Raw genomic sequence first — 13,945 nt, forward strand, 5'->3', positions numbered from 1 at the left:
AAGTAGACAACAGCAGAACTGAGTAGCTGTGACCTAGATCACATGGCCTGCAAAGCTGAAAATATTTACTGTCTAACTCTTTACGGAAAAATTTTGCCGACCCCTGCTCTAAAGGAAAAGAATATGGTCTCAGAGAGCTTATAACAAAGCAACAGGAGCTAGCATGAGTGGAGGGGGACTGGGGGTGCTGTTAGGAGGCTCCTTTGATATTTTAGTTTGTGTAGGAAAGTTATCTGGGAGAAGAGGACAGTAGGAGCACTACAAGCAGAAGAAACAGCAGGAGCAAAAGTCCTGTTCCAATTGTTCATTGCTATTTAATGGACAAGCCACAAAACTTAGTGACTCAAAACAACACTCAGTTTAGGATTATCTTTCACAATTCCAGGGGCTGAGTGGCCTCCCTGAGGCAGTTCTTGCCAGGGTCTCTCCTGTAGTTGAAATCAGACCAGCAGCTGAGGCCAGAGTCATCTTGAAGGCTTCTTCCCTTCCTTTTTGGAGGATGATGTCACTGTAAGCTCGACCTTCAGCTTGGCCTGGACCGACAGAAACACCTACCCACAGAAGACCTCACCACATGTTCTCTGTGTTCTCACCACATGGTGGCTGGATTTCAAGAGTTAGCCTCTCAGGAGAACCAAGTGGAAGTTGTGTTGCTCTTTATGACTTTTGTTTGTAAGTCATAGAGCATAGCTTCTGCAGTAACTGTAGGACCACTCAGATTCAAAGAACGGGGCATAGGCCTATGTCTGCTTAGGAGGCTTGTCAATGTCACATTCTAAGAAGGGCCTGTGAGCTGGGACCTATTGTGATGACACTCTATGGAAAATACTCTCTGCTGCAAACACAAAGAAGCACGGAATGCTTCAGCATCTCAAAGGAAAAGCGTGTGGGGGAGATGAGGCCAGAGAGATGGTGAGTCGAGACGGAGTCTGTTTGCCCATGTGAAGAATTTTTATCTTCTTCATAAGCCATGGGATTTTAATAATGCTGGTATTCAATACAGTGATGTGGCTAGAAGCACAAACTGGACAACTTGGGTTCAAATCCTACCTCTGCCATTTGCGTCTGTGCAATGTTGGATGTTGTGCAATCTCTCTGCACCTTGATTTCCTCATCTGTAAAATGAAAGAAGTTGTTATTTTCTTTACTTTTTTTTTTTTTTTTAAGTTTTGACTAGGCTGTGTCTTTTTCTTATTTTACTTTAAGTTCAGGGATATATGTGCAGTACATGTAGGTTTGTTACATAGGTATACATGTGCTATGGTTGTTTGCTACACCTATCAACCCACCACCTAGGTTTTTTTTGTTTTTGTTTTGTTTTGTTTTTCTTTTTTTGAGATGGAGTTTCACTCTTGTCATTCAGGCTGGAGTGCAATGACGTGATCTAAGCTAACTGCCACCTCTGAACCCACGTTCAAGCAATTCTCCTGCCTCAGCCTCCTGAGTAGCTGGGATTATAGGCACCCACCACTGCACCTGGCTAATTTTTGTATTTTTAGTGGAGACAGGGTTTCACCAAGTTGGCCAGGCTGGTCTTGAACTCCTGACCTCAGATGATCCACCTACCTTGGCCTCCCAAAGTGCTGGGATTACAGGTGCAAGTCACCGCGCCCGGCGTGTGTGTGTGTGTGTGTGTGTGTGTGTGTGTGTGTGTGTGTGAGACAGAGTCTCGCTCTGTCATCCAGGCTGGAGTGCAATGGCGCTATCTCGGCTCACTGCAACCTCCGCCTCCCGAGTTCAAGTGATTCTTCTGCCTCAGCCTCCCAAGTAGCTGGGATTACAGGTGCCTGCCACCATGCCTGGCTAAGTTTTGTATTTTTAATAGAGATGGGGTTTCATCATGTAGGCCAGGCTGGCCTCGAACTCCTGACCTCAGGCGATTTGCCCACCTTGGCTTCCCAAAGTGTTGGGATTACAGGCATGAGCCACCACGCCTGGCCCATCATCTAGTTTTTAAGCTCTGCATGCAAAAGGTATTTGTCCTAATGCTCTCCCTCCCCTTCCCCCCCACCTCCCAACAGGCCTCAGTGTGTGATGTCCCCTTCCCTGTGTCCATGTGTTCTCATTGTTCAGGAAGTTGTTATTTTCTACAGTACATATCTCATAGAGAAGTTGGGACAACTAAATGGTTTAGTACAAGTTAGTATTTATGACAGTGTCTGGTCCTTAGTAAACATGACAAAATGGTTATCTAATGTTATTACTTGATACCTGCTAGGTAGTTAGTGTTCCACCTGTGGCTTAAGGAGGAATGCTAGCTCTCAGGATAAGCTTGATGCCTTTCTTGCACTCCACTCAGGGGTTGCAGGCAACTCGAACCCTTTGTTTCCTTCATTCTAGATTTTAATACTGCTGCCCAAGGACCCGACCAGCGTCCCTGTGTCACCATCACATCTTCTGCCTTAGAACACAGTGTGGCTCCTGCAGGGGGAGAAATGCTAAAGATTCGACATCCAGCATTACCCAGTGGGCTGTGCAGAAGAGGTTCCTCACATTCCCCAGCCCACCACAGCTTTCCACGTCCTTTCTCCTGTAAGGAAAAGCTCTGAGGCTAGCCAGTTCCTCAGTCATCCTCCCAAGACCAAGCTCTGTTGAGCGCCTGCAGGGCCCTCACCCTGCAATAAGGTGGAGCTCCCTACCCCAAATCACCTTTTTTCTTTTTTTTTCTGGCTAACTCCTTCTTATGTTTCAAGATTAAGCTTGGGCAACGCTTCTTCTAAGACCCTTTTTCTAACCCTTTCCCTGCTCTATCCCCATATTATACCATTTCCATTTGGGCCAAAACCAGGACCTGCTATGCAATTTGTGGGACCCAGAGGAAAATGAAAAGGTGAGTTTCCTTGTTCAAAATTATCAAGAATTTCAAAGTAGCAGTAATAGAGCATTATATCAAGCATGGGACCCTTCCAAGTGCTGGGTACAGCAGGACTGCATGGGTCACAGGCCCAGGAAGTCAACCCTGGTCAAAACACTTACCAGGCTACACTCTAATTGTCTGCATCCCTGATTGCTTCTGCCATGAAACTAGAAGCCACTTTATGGAAAGGGCAGCCTGTTTGTATCTCTGCTACTTAGTACAATCAATCTTGAAGAAAAATATATGAATACACTAACTGATAACTAACACCAAAAACACAGTAATAACAAAATAGGATAGAAGAGACATTCTTGAATCTCCTGCAAATCCTGATAGGAAATGGATCAGATCAGAGACTTTGGAATCAGATGTCATGACGATAACCCACCGAGACCTCTCAAAACCTTGGGACATCTTCCTAACACTCACCAATCCTCAGTGACCTCATCTGTAAAATGCACAAAATCACAATGCCTACCTCTCAGAGCTGCTCCAGGGATGGAATGACAATAATACATGATCAGCTATGCCTTGTACTTACAAATTAGTTCATTAATAATAATTATCCCAATGAACTGAGGCAGTTAAACTAGGAATGGTGTTTTCTGCTTTTCAAAGTACTTTTATATTCATGATCTCATTTGACTTAAAATTCACTATTAATGAGATCCCATTTGTCAATTTTGGCTTTTGCTGCCGTTGCTTTTGGTGTTTTAGACATGAAATCTTTGCCCATGCCTATGTCCTGAATGGTACTACCTAGGTTTTCCTCTAGGATTTTTATGGTATTAGGTCTAACATTTAAGTCTCTAATCCATCTTGAATTAATTTTCGTATAAGGAGTAAGGAAAGGATCCAGTTTCAGCTTTCTACTTATGGCTAGCCAATTTTCCCAGCACCATTTATTAAATAGGGAATCCTTTCCCCATTTCTTGTTTCTCTTAGCTTTGTCAAAGATCAAATGGCTGTAGATGTGTGGTATTATTTCTGAGGACTCAGTTCTGTTCCATTGGTCTATATCTCTGTTTTGGTACCAGTACCATGCTGTTTTGGTTACTGTAGCCTTGTAGTATAGTTTGAAGTCAGGTAGCGTGATGCCTCCAGCTTTGTTCTTTTGACTTAGGATTGTCTTGGAGATGCGGGCTCTTTTTTGGTTCCATATGAACTTTAAAGTAGTTTTTTCCAATTCTGTGAAGAAACTCATTGGTAGCTTGATGGGGATGGCATTGAATCTATAAATTACCTTGGGCAGTATGGCCATTTTCCCATTAAACTAAAGAGCTTCTGCACAGCAAAAGACACTACCATCAGAGTGAACAGGCAACCTACAGAATGGGAGAAAATGTTTGCAATCTACTCATCTGACAAAGGGCTAATATCCAGAACCTACAAAGAACTCAAACAAATTTACAAGAAAAAAAACAAACAACCCCATCAAAAAGAGGGCAAAGGATATGAACAGACATTTCTCAAAAGAAGACATTCATACAGCCAACAGACACATGAAAAAATGCTCATCATCACTGGCCATCAGAGAAATGCAAATCAAAACCACAATGAGATACCATCTCACACCAGTTAGAATGGCAATCATTAAAAAGTCAGGAAACAACAGGTGCTGGAGAGGATGTGGAGAAATAGGAACACTTTTACACTGTTGGTGGGATTGTAAACTAGTTCAACCATTATGGAAAACAGTATGGCAATTCCTCAAGGATCTAGAACTAGATGTACCATATGACCCAGCCATCCCATTACTGGGTATATACCCAAAGGATTATAAATTATGCTGCTATAAAGACACATGCACACGTATGTTTATTGCAGCACTATTCACAATAGCAAAGACTTGGAATCAACCCAAATGTCCATCAGTGACAGATTGGATTAAGAAAATGTGGCACATATACACCATGGAATACTATGCAGCCATAAAAAAGGATGAGTTTGAGTCTTTTGTAGGGACTTGGATGCAGCTGGAATCCATCATTCTTAGCAAACTATCACAAGAACAGAAAACCAAACACAGCATGTTCTCACTCATAGGTGGGAACTGAACAATGAGATCACTCGGACTCAGGAAGGGGAACATCACACACCGGGGCCTATCATGGGGAGGGGGGAGCGGGGAGGGATTGCATTGGGAGTTATACCTGATGTAAATGACGAGTTGATGGGTGCAGCACAGCAACATGGCACAAGTATACATATGTAACAAACCTGCACGTTATGCACATGTACCCTACAACTTAAAGTATAATAATAATAAATTAATTAAAAAAAAAAACATAAAAAAAAATTCACTATTATTATTTTAAAGATGAGGGGGCCGGGCGCGGTGGCTCAAACCTGTAATCCCAGCACTTTGGGAGGCCGAGACGGGCGGAGCACAAGGTCAGGAGATCCAGACCATCCTGGCTAACGTGGTGAAACCCCGTCTCTACTAAAAATACAAAAAACTAGCCGGGCGAGGTGGCGGGCGCCTGTAGTCCCAGCTACTCGGGAGGCTGAGGCAGGAGAATGGCTTAAACCCGGGAGGCAGAGCTTGCAGTGAGCTGAGATCCGACCACTGCACTCCAGCCTGGGCGACAGAGCGAGACTCCGTCTTAAAAAAAAAAAGATGAGGGAAAGAAAACAAGCTTTGAGTTATCTATCCATAAGACAAGGGTAGAATAAGCCAGGCTTAGATCTCTTTATCCTAATTCATATTCTTTCAATTGCACCGGGGTGATATTGCTTTCAATGAAATACATCTATGAAAATTTCCTGCACAGGGCCTTTTAAATAATATAACTAAAATTTGATTTTTTTTTTTTTTCTGACTACAGTCCATGGTAGATAACTGCCATATGATTTCATACACTCAGAATTAAGGAACTAGTGGGGGTGATTTTGATCTTACAATTTGCTACTGGCTCTTTAAGTGCAGTGAGACACACACTGAGACGTTCCTTCTTTAATTTGGTGCCACTTAAAGGTTCACCGCTTTTGCTGATGTTGGGTATAAAATATAGATCTACAAATAATTGTCTAGAGAGGGAGTAGCTTCAACTTAAAGATAAAAGTTTCACTGAACCTTCCTCCCTAGGTCAGTGGGATGGTCTTTAAATCTTATGATCTTGACTTCTTGCTGACTGATAAGGCAATTGCAGTTTTTTAGGGAAGTTGAAATATTTTAAAAGAATATAAAAGTTTTCACATAGGAGTGACAGTGAATAGAGAATAGACTTGAGAAGAGAGAAATTTTGACATGGTTGTTATGTAGAAATTATTTTTTCCTTGAAAAAGTAAAGGTCCTAGAAAACAGATAAAGAGAGTGACCTCAAATTTTTCTCCATTTTATTAATCCTCTACTGAAGCTCCCATTCTTCAAATGTTAGGCCTCATGAATTATTCTGCATCAGCATTTTCTCTAATGCTTTTTACTTGATTTCAGCAAAGTCTTCTCTAGTCACTTGGCAACTCCAACACCCCCAAAACTAATACCCATTTCCTGTTTTTTGTTTGTTTGTTTGTTTTTCTCCTAACAACCAATCTTTTTCTAGCTTACTTTATTAGCAAAGTTTAAAATACATATCCATTCTACTTTTTCTTCCACTCCTAGAGTGTACTGTGCAGTCCTCTTGATCAGAGCTGAATGTGGCCCCTTGCAGACCATAGGCCATTGAAAAAAAAAAAAAACAAAAAACAAAAAACATGGTATCTGTCACCCCTACCCTATCCAGTCACAAATACACTTCCAACATGCAATGGCAAGGCAAAGCCAATTAACCTGCAATGAAAATCCCAACTGGAAAAAGAAAGGGGACGCCTGGAATATATGCAGCAGTCAATGATCTGTAACAGTGATAAATCCTTCTGGGGAGAAGTTAGGAAGGGGTTGCAGCTTTTGGTTATGACAAGGTTGGTAACAACACAGAGAATAAGGTGGAGTAGGGACAAGATCACTAGAAGAAACTAGTTTAAGGAACTGTAAGACCCCGTTACCTGAAGAATCATCAACCTGGGTAACACTGTAAAAAACACCAGCCAGAAAAAATGTTTAAAGGAAACTACTTTCATTACTCAGGTGGACCAAGAGCCCAAGTATATGTGGTAAGGCACAGCATTCAGAGTGCTTGAGCATGTGTTTCCTAATTGATATAAAAAGAGATTCATCTAGGAAAAAAGTTCATGCATACATTTACTCTCTTATAGTTTTGTTTCACTGCAAAATTATCCAGCATTCCCTGTCTTTCAACTTTAAGCTTTTGGAGGCAGAGATGTACAGTACTCATACCTTTTTCATTTTGGTATCCCCAGGCTTAATACAACAGTAGACATTTAATCAACATGTCCTTGGAACTGAATGTAAGTTCATGAGAAAAGAATGTCACTAGCAACTTTGAAACCATCATTCTAAGAAATTTAGACCAAGGTAATCTAATGTGAGAACGTGAGGATTTTAGAAAGACAATGTCAGAGGAGATATTCCCCTAGTAATGGCTATGTGGACTGGAAAGACTTTCACATTTACATCAATTTGTTTTGAACATCCTTTCTCTGTATTTAAAACAGCTCTGAAATTTTCAAATACATAAAGCCATTTCCCACAATAACCAGTGTTTTGAAATGTCATGTGATTCCAGCATGTCTTACTCTTACTTCAAAATCAGAAGACTTTGACCCTGCTTTAAGGACAAATGATGCTTGCTTTGATATCTTTATTTTTATTTCTAGGCAGGGTGTGTCCTTTGATATTAGAATCTTCCTAGTGTGGATGCAGTTGATTTCAGCAGTTCCCTGATCATCCTGTGAAAAATGCTGCAGAAGTTACAGCACCCATCTGTTATGTGATTATAGAACCTGGCCTGTCACACACCAGGCTCCTCTTTTTTTTTTTTTTTTTTTTTTTTTTTTTTTTTTTTTTTTTACCATTCTTGCTCTGCCTGTTCAGACATTCTTAGTCTTTCTCGAAAAAGTAGAATGGAAACATAGCTTTCTTAGCCTTTCTCTGCCTCATTCATTTCATGGTGAATTCCTGGCTTCCCCACTATTTTACAATAATCTCCACAAAGTAGAAAGGGATAGCTGGGAAGTCCAGGTTAAAATATCATGCTGGACAATCTAGATTTTAGTTTTATTTTCATGGATTGAATTACATAATTTCACTGTTAATTATCTTCTTCACAGTCTAAAATATCTATCTAGCTTCAGAGTCCAGTGCTTTTTCCGTCATATTAGTCATTCTTCAAGATACCTGCAGAAGGAAATTTTCCATCTTTCCTAATCTGTAGCCAATGTGAGCCCATTGCCTAGGGTTATGTAGGAATCACTGAGCTCAGCCTGTTCGAGTGGTTGACCCTTGGCAGTCATCTAGTTTGCTCCCTTCATTTAGCAGATGAGGGAACCAAAGCCCGAGAAAGATAGTGGGCTTATTGTCCATCACACAACTGGTAAATACTGGAGTTGGGACCTTGACAATGCTACTCCTTCAAGCAGGCTTAAAATATTAAGGTTCAGGACTCTAAGTGGGCCCCCCCGGGAACCTGAGGACAGTTCCTAGTTGTTTAAATGGCCTTTCCATACTTCATTACCAACAGCTACAGCCCAAGTCTGAAAACTCATCTACAGCTATCTAACCTGCAACATGCTTTCCAGGCCCCTCTCTGAGGGGGTTAGGGGAAGCTGGGCAGGGCACTGCACAAATAAACACAACAACACTGGCAGACTTTGGAGCTCTGCTGAAGCAAAGCACTGCCAGGAGTGAAAGTCATTAAAGACCCTTTGCAAAGGCTGTTAAGAAATGTGCAAACAGCCGTATAAACAACACCAGGTCAGGTCATGGAAGGAGACTAGCAACTGGGGAGGCCCAAGAGAGCCTGCCGAAGTGGGAAATTCCCAGCAGGGAGAAGACATTTGGAAAAACAACTCCATCAGGTTTTATCAACACACATCATTTACTAAGTGCTATATTTTATGTAGACTATGTGTGGCCTAAATTTAACAAGAGAAGCTTTGATCAATCGCAGTTTTTATCACTTCCAGATATCTCTGTTTCTGAATTACTGGCAACATTGATGCTATGTTCATTTATCTGGGCTTTCCTCTCCAAACACACCGTGGGTGATGCTCTCAGAGAGATCATCTCGGTGGAGAGCAGCGATGACCTGCACACACACGCTTCCTGTTGGACGTGCTGTGTGGTTCAGGCCCTACACATGCTGACACATGCTGAATTGTAAACAAACATAATTAGGCCTCGTGTTCTAATTTTAAGCCTTAGAGGAAACAGACATATTAATAATCACGGTGGTAGAGAAACTCCCGCATATAGGCCATGCTATGAAATACTAGTTTCTCTGCCAGAGTAAAAACTTTGGCACTTCCTTCTTGAGGAAGCTGATGCTATAATTTCCTTGACCTTCTTGGGAATAGCATCAGTGGCCACAAACCTTCAAGGGAGTTGTGCTGAATGCAGAAAAGTGATTTCTCATGTCTGTGACTTTACCTACATGTGGAGAGCAATTATGTGAAGATGAGAGGGAAGTCTTGTTTTGCACATGACTGCCAGTAGCCTAAATTTTTCTGCTTCTGCTTCTCTATCCAGATTCTTTCCTCTCTGGTCATTCAAGAAGCTCTTTCTGACTGGCCTACCTTCTATTTTTCTTCTGCCAAGATTTTCTTCCTTCGCTTTCTTTGCGCGCACACACACACAGAGCCACTTTTTTAGCCTGGTTGTTCAGCTTTTGCTCCAATTTAGGAGGACTGACTCTCTGAGTACATTCATCTGGACTCCTGGAGACTCAGACATATACATGGAAGTTTCTTCCACAGCAGTTTCCTTGTGGTCTGTCATATTAAATAAAAACAAAAGCCTTTTTAAATATAAATAAATAGTATTAAACTTTGGAATGTCCTGAAAGTAGCTGGAGAAATTTGCACTGAATTTAGATGGTATGTTTGAGCTGTTCTGATTTAAAATCTAGACTGTGTGCCCCATGAGGAATTGCCCTGTGGATAGACCTCAGAGAGACATGCCGTCACCCTCCAGGACAGCTGAAAGCAGAGTTCATTGAGGGGCCAGGCTGTTATGGATGCTCTTGAAAGAGAAATAAATCAGGGATCTTCCTCATGAGTCCTGACTGAAAGTCATGACAGATTTTCAGAAAAGAAATTCAGCTTGTAATCAAGCTGCTTTTCACAAGTGCAACTCTCTGTGGCTTTCACCAGGGCTGTAGAATTAGGGTTTTATTTGTTTAGCAATGAGTTTTTCTTCACCTGTGTAATGCAAGGTGGGATCAGCATTGGACAAGGATAGCCTGCATGGCACATCATGTGTTTCTTCTCGTTCCACTTGGCACAGGAACTGGTTACTCTTCTAGATATCCACATTATCAGTCAAACACTCTTAATTATCTCGTCTAGAGAAAATTTAGGGCTGGATGCTGTGGCTCACACCTGTAATCCTAGCACTTTGGGAGGCTGAGGTGGGTGAATCACCTGAGATCAGGAGTTCAAGACCAGCCTGACCAACATGGCAAAACCCCATCTCTACTAAAAATATAAAAATTAGCCAGGCACAGTGGTGAGTGCCTGCAATCCCAACTACTCGATAGGTGGAGGCAGGAGAATTGCTTGAACCCAGGAGGTGGAGGTTGCAGTGAGCCAAGATCTCACCATTGCACTCCAGCCTGGGTGACAGAGACTCTGTCTCAAACAAAACAAAACAAAAAGAGAGAGAGAGAAAAAAAATTTAGATTTTTCTGCCATTCTTAATGACATAATTGTCTATTCCTGTTAATGGTAATACCAACAACTAAGGTTTGCAAGCACTTAATATATGTCAAGCAGTGCCAAACACTTTCTTAATTCTCATTTGTCCCTTTTAAAGTATACAATTCAGTGCTTGTTAGCATGTTTACAGAGTCATGTCACCATCATTACTATCTCATTTAAGAACGTTCCATCACCCTAAAAAGAAACTAATATGGTCTGGCTCTGTGTCCTCACCAATATCTCATCTTGAATTGTAATCCAAATTATAATCTCCACGTGATGGGGCAGGGAACCCATGGGAGGTGATTAGACCATGGAGGGGGTCCCTCTTGCTGTTCTCATGATAGTGAGTGAGTTCTCATGAGATCTGATGGTTTTATAAGGGGCTCTTCCCCGTTTGCTCTGTACTTCTCTCCCCTGCCACCATGTGAAGAAGGACATGTTGGCTTCCCCTTCTGCCACGATTGTAAGTTTCAGGAGGCATCCTTAGTCATGTGGAACTGTGAGTAAATTAAACATCTTTTCTTTATAAATTACCCAATCTTGGGTATGTAGTCATATCAGTGTGAGAACAGACTAATACCATAATTGGTACTAGGAGGTAGTGGGATACAGCTATAAAGATACCCAAAAATGTGGGAACAACTTTGAAACTGGGTAACAGCAGAGGTTGGAACAGTTTGGAGGCTCAGAAGAAGACCAGAAGTTGTGGCAAAGTTTGGAACTTCCTAGAGACTTGTTGAATGATTTTGACGAAAATGCTGATAGTGATATGGACAATGAAGTTCAGTCTGAGGTGGTCTCAGATGGAGATGAGGAGCTTCTTGGGAACTGGAGCAAAGGTGACTCTTGCTATGGTTTAGCAAAGAGACTGGCAGCATTTTTCCCCTGCCCTAGAGATCTATGGAACTTTGAACTTGAAAGAGATGATTTTGAGTATGTAGTGGAAGAAATTTCTAAGTGGCAAAGCATTCAAGAGGAATCAGAGGATAAAAGTTTGGAAAACTTGCAGGCTGACAATGCAATAGAAAAGAAAAACCCATTTTCTGAGGAGAAATTCATGCTGGCTGCAGAAATGTGCATAAATAACAAGGAACCAAATGTTAGTTGCCAACACAATGAGGAAAATCTCTTCAGTGCATGTCAGAGGTCATCATGGCAGGCCCTCCCATAACAGACCCAGAGGCATAGGAGGAAAAAATAGCTTTGTGGGCCTGACCCTGGGCCTTGCTGCTTTGTTCAAGCTCAGGACTTGGTACCCGGTGTCCTAGCCATGGCTAAAAGGGGCCAATGTACAGCACAGCTGTTGCTGCAGAGGGTGTAAGCTACAAGCCTTGGTGGCTTACACATGGTGTTGGGCCTGTGGGTGCACAAAAGTCAAAAACTAAGGTTTGGGAATCTCTGCCTAGATTTCAGAGGATGTATGGAAATGCCTGGTAGTCCAGGCATAACTTTACTGCAAGGGTGGAACCCTTATGGAGAACCTCTGCTAGGGCAGTGCAGAAGGAAAATGTGGGGCTGGAGCCCCCACACAGAATCCCTACTGGGCACTACCTAGTGGAACTGTGAGAAGAGGGCCACTATCTTCCATACCCCAGAATGGTAGATCCACCTACAGCTTGCACCATTTGCCTGGAAAAGCTGCAGACACTCAACACCAGCCTGTGAAAGCAGCTGCAAGGGGGCTGTACCCTGCAAAGCCACAGGAGTGGAGTGGAGTTGCCCAAGGCTGTGGGAGCCCACCTCTTGCATCAGCATGCCCTGGATGTGAGACATGGAATCAAGTGAGATTATTTCAGAGCTTTAAGGTTTAATTACTGCTTCATTAAATATCAGACTTGCATGGGACCTGTAGGCCATTTGTTTTGGCCAATTTCTCCCATTAGGAATGGGTGCATTTATCCAATATCTGTACCCCTATTTTATCTAGGAACTAAATAACTTACTTTTGATTTTACAGGTTCATAGGAGGAAGGAACTTTTCTTGTCTCAGATGATACTTTGAACTTGCACTTTTGGGTTAATGCTGAAATGAGTTAAGACTTTGGGGAACTGTTGGGAAGGCATAATTGTGTCTTAAAATGTGAGAAAGATGAGATTTCCAAGGGGCCAGGGGTGGGATGCTATGGTCTGGCTCTCTGTCCCCACCCACATCTCATCTTGAATTGTAATCTGAATTGTAATTCCCATGTGCTGGGAGAGAGACATTGTGGGAAGTGACTGGATGATGGATGCAGTTGCCCTTGCTCTTGTCATGATAGTGAGTGAGTTCTCATGAGATCTGATGATTTTATAAGAGGCTCTTCCCCCTTCGCTCTGTTCTCAATTATTCTCCTTGCCACTGCCATGTGAAGAAGGACATGTCTGCTTCCCCTTCTGCCATGATTGTAAGTTTACTGAGGCCTCCTCAGGCATGCAGAACTGTGAGTCAATTAAGCCTCTTTCCTTTATAAATTGTCCGGTCTTAGGTATTTCTTTATAGCAGTGTGAGAACAGACTAATACAAAAGCCCTGTACCTATTAGCAGTTATCATGCTCCTACTCCCATAACTCAGTGTTTGGCAAGTACTAAACATCTTTCTGGACATGGCTATTCTGGATGCATCACACAAATGGAATCATACAACATGTGGCCTTTTGTGTCTGGCTTCTTTCACTTAATGTTTCTAAGGTACATCCCTTTTGTAGCATGTATCAGCGCTTTTTTATGGCTGAATAATATTCTAATGTATGAATTTACCAAACCTCATTTATCCATTAATTGAGTGATATTTCATTTATTTCCACATCTTCACTGTCTGGAATACTACTGTTATGAACACTCATGTACAAGCTTTTTGTGTGGACATGTGTTTTCTTTTCTCTTGAGTATATACCTAGGAATTAAATTGTTGAGTTATATAATAATGCTGTTTAACTTTTTTTTTAAAAAAATGGACTTTATTTTTTAGAGTAACTTTTGGTTCAAAGAAAAATTGAGCTGAAGATACAGAGATTTCCCACATACCCTCTGGACCCACGTATGCACAGCCTCACTCATTATTGATATCCCCCATCAGAGTGGTGGTACATTTGTTATTATACAATTGGTAAACCTACATTGACACATCATTATCATTCAGAACTCATAGTTTACATTAGGGTTAACTCTTGGTGTTGTACATTCTATGGGTTTAGATAAATGTATAATGAAATGTATTTACCGTTATAACATCACACAGAGTAATTTCACTGACCTAAGAATCATCTATACTCTCCCTATTCACCCATTCCTCCCTCTTAATCCCTGGCAATCATTGATATTTTTACTGTCTCTAAATATTTTCCAGA

This window comes from Macaca fascicularis, chromosome 4 (genome assembly GCF_037993035.2).
Source record: "Macaca fascicularis isolate 582-1 chromosome 4, T2T-MFA8v1.1".
In the NCBI taxonomy this organism is placed as follows: domain Eukaryota; kingdom Metazoa; phylum Chordata; class Mammalia; order Primates; family Cercopithecidae; genus Macaca; species Macaca fascicularis.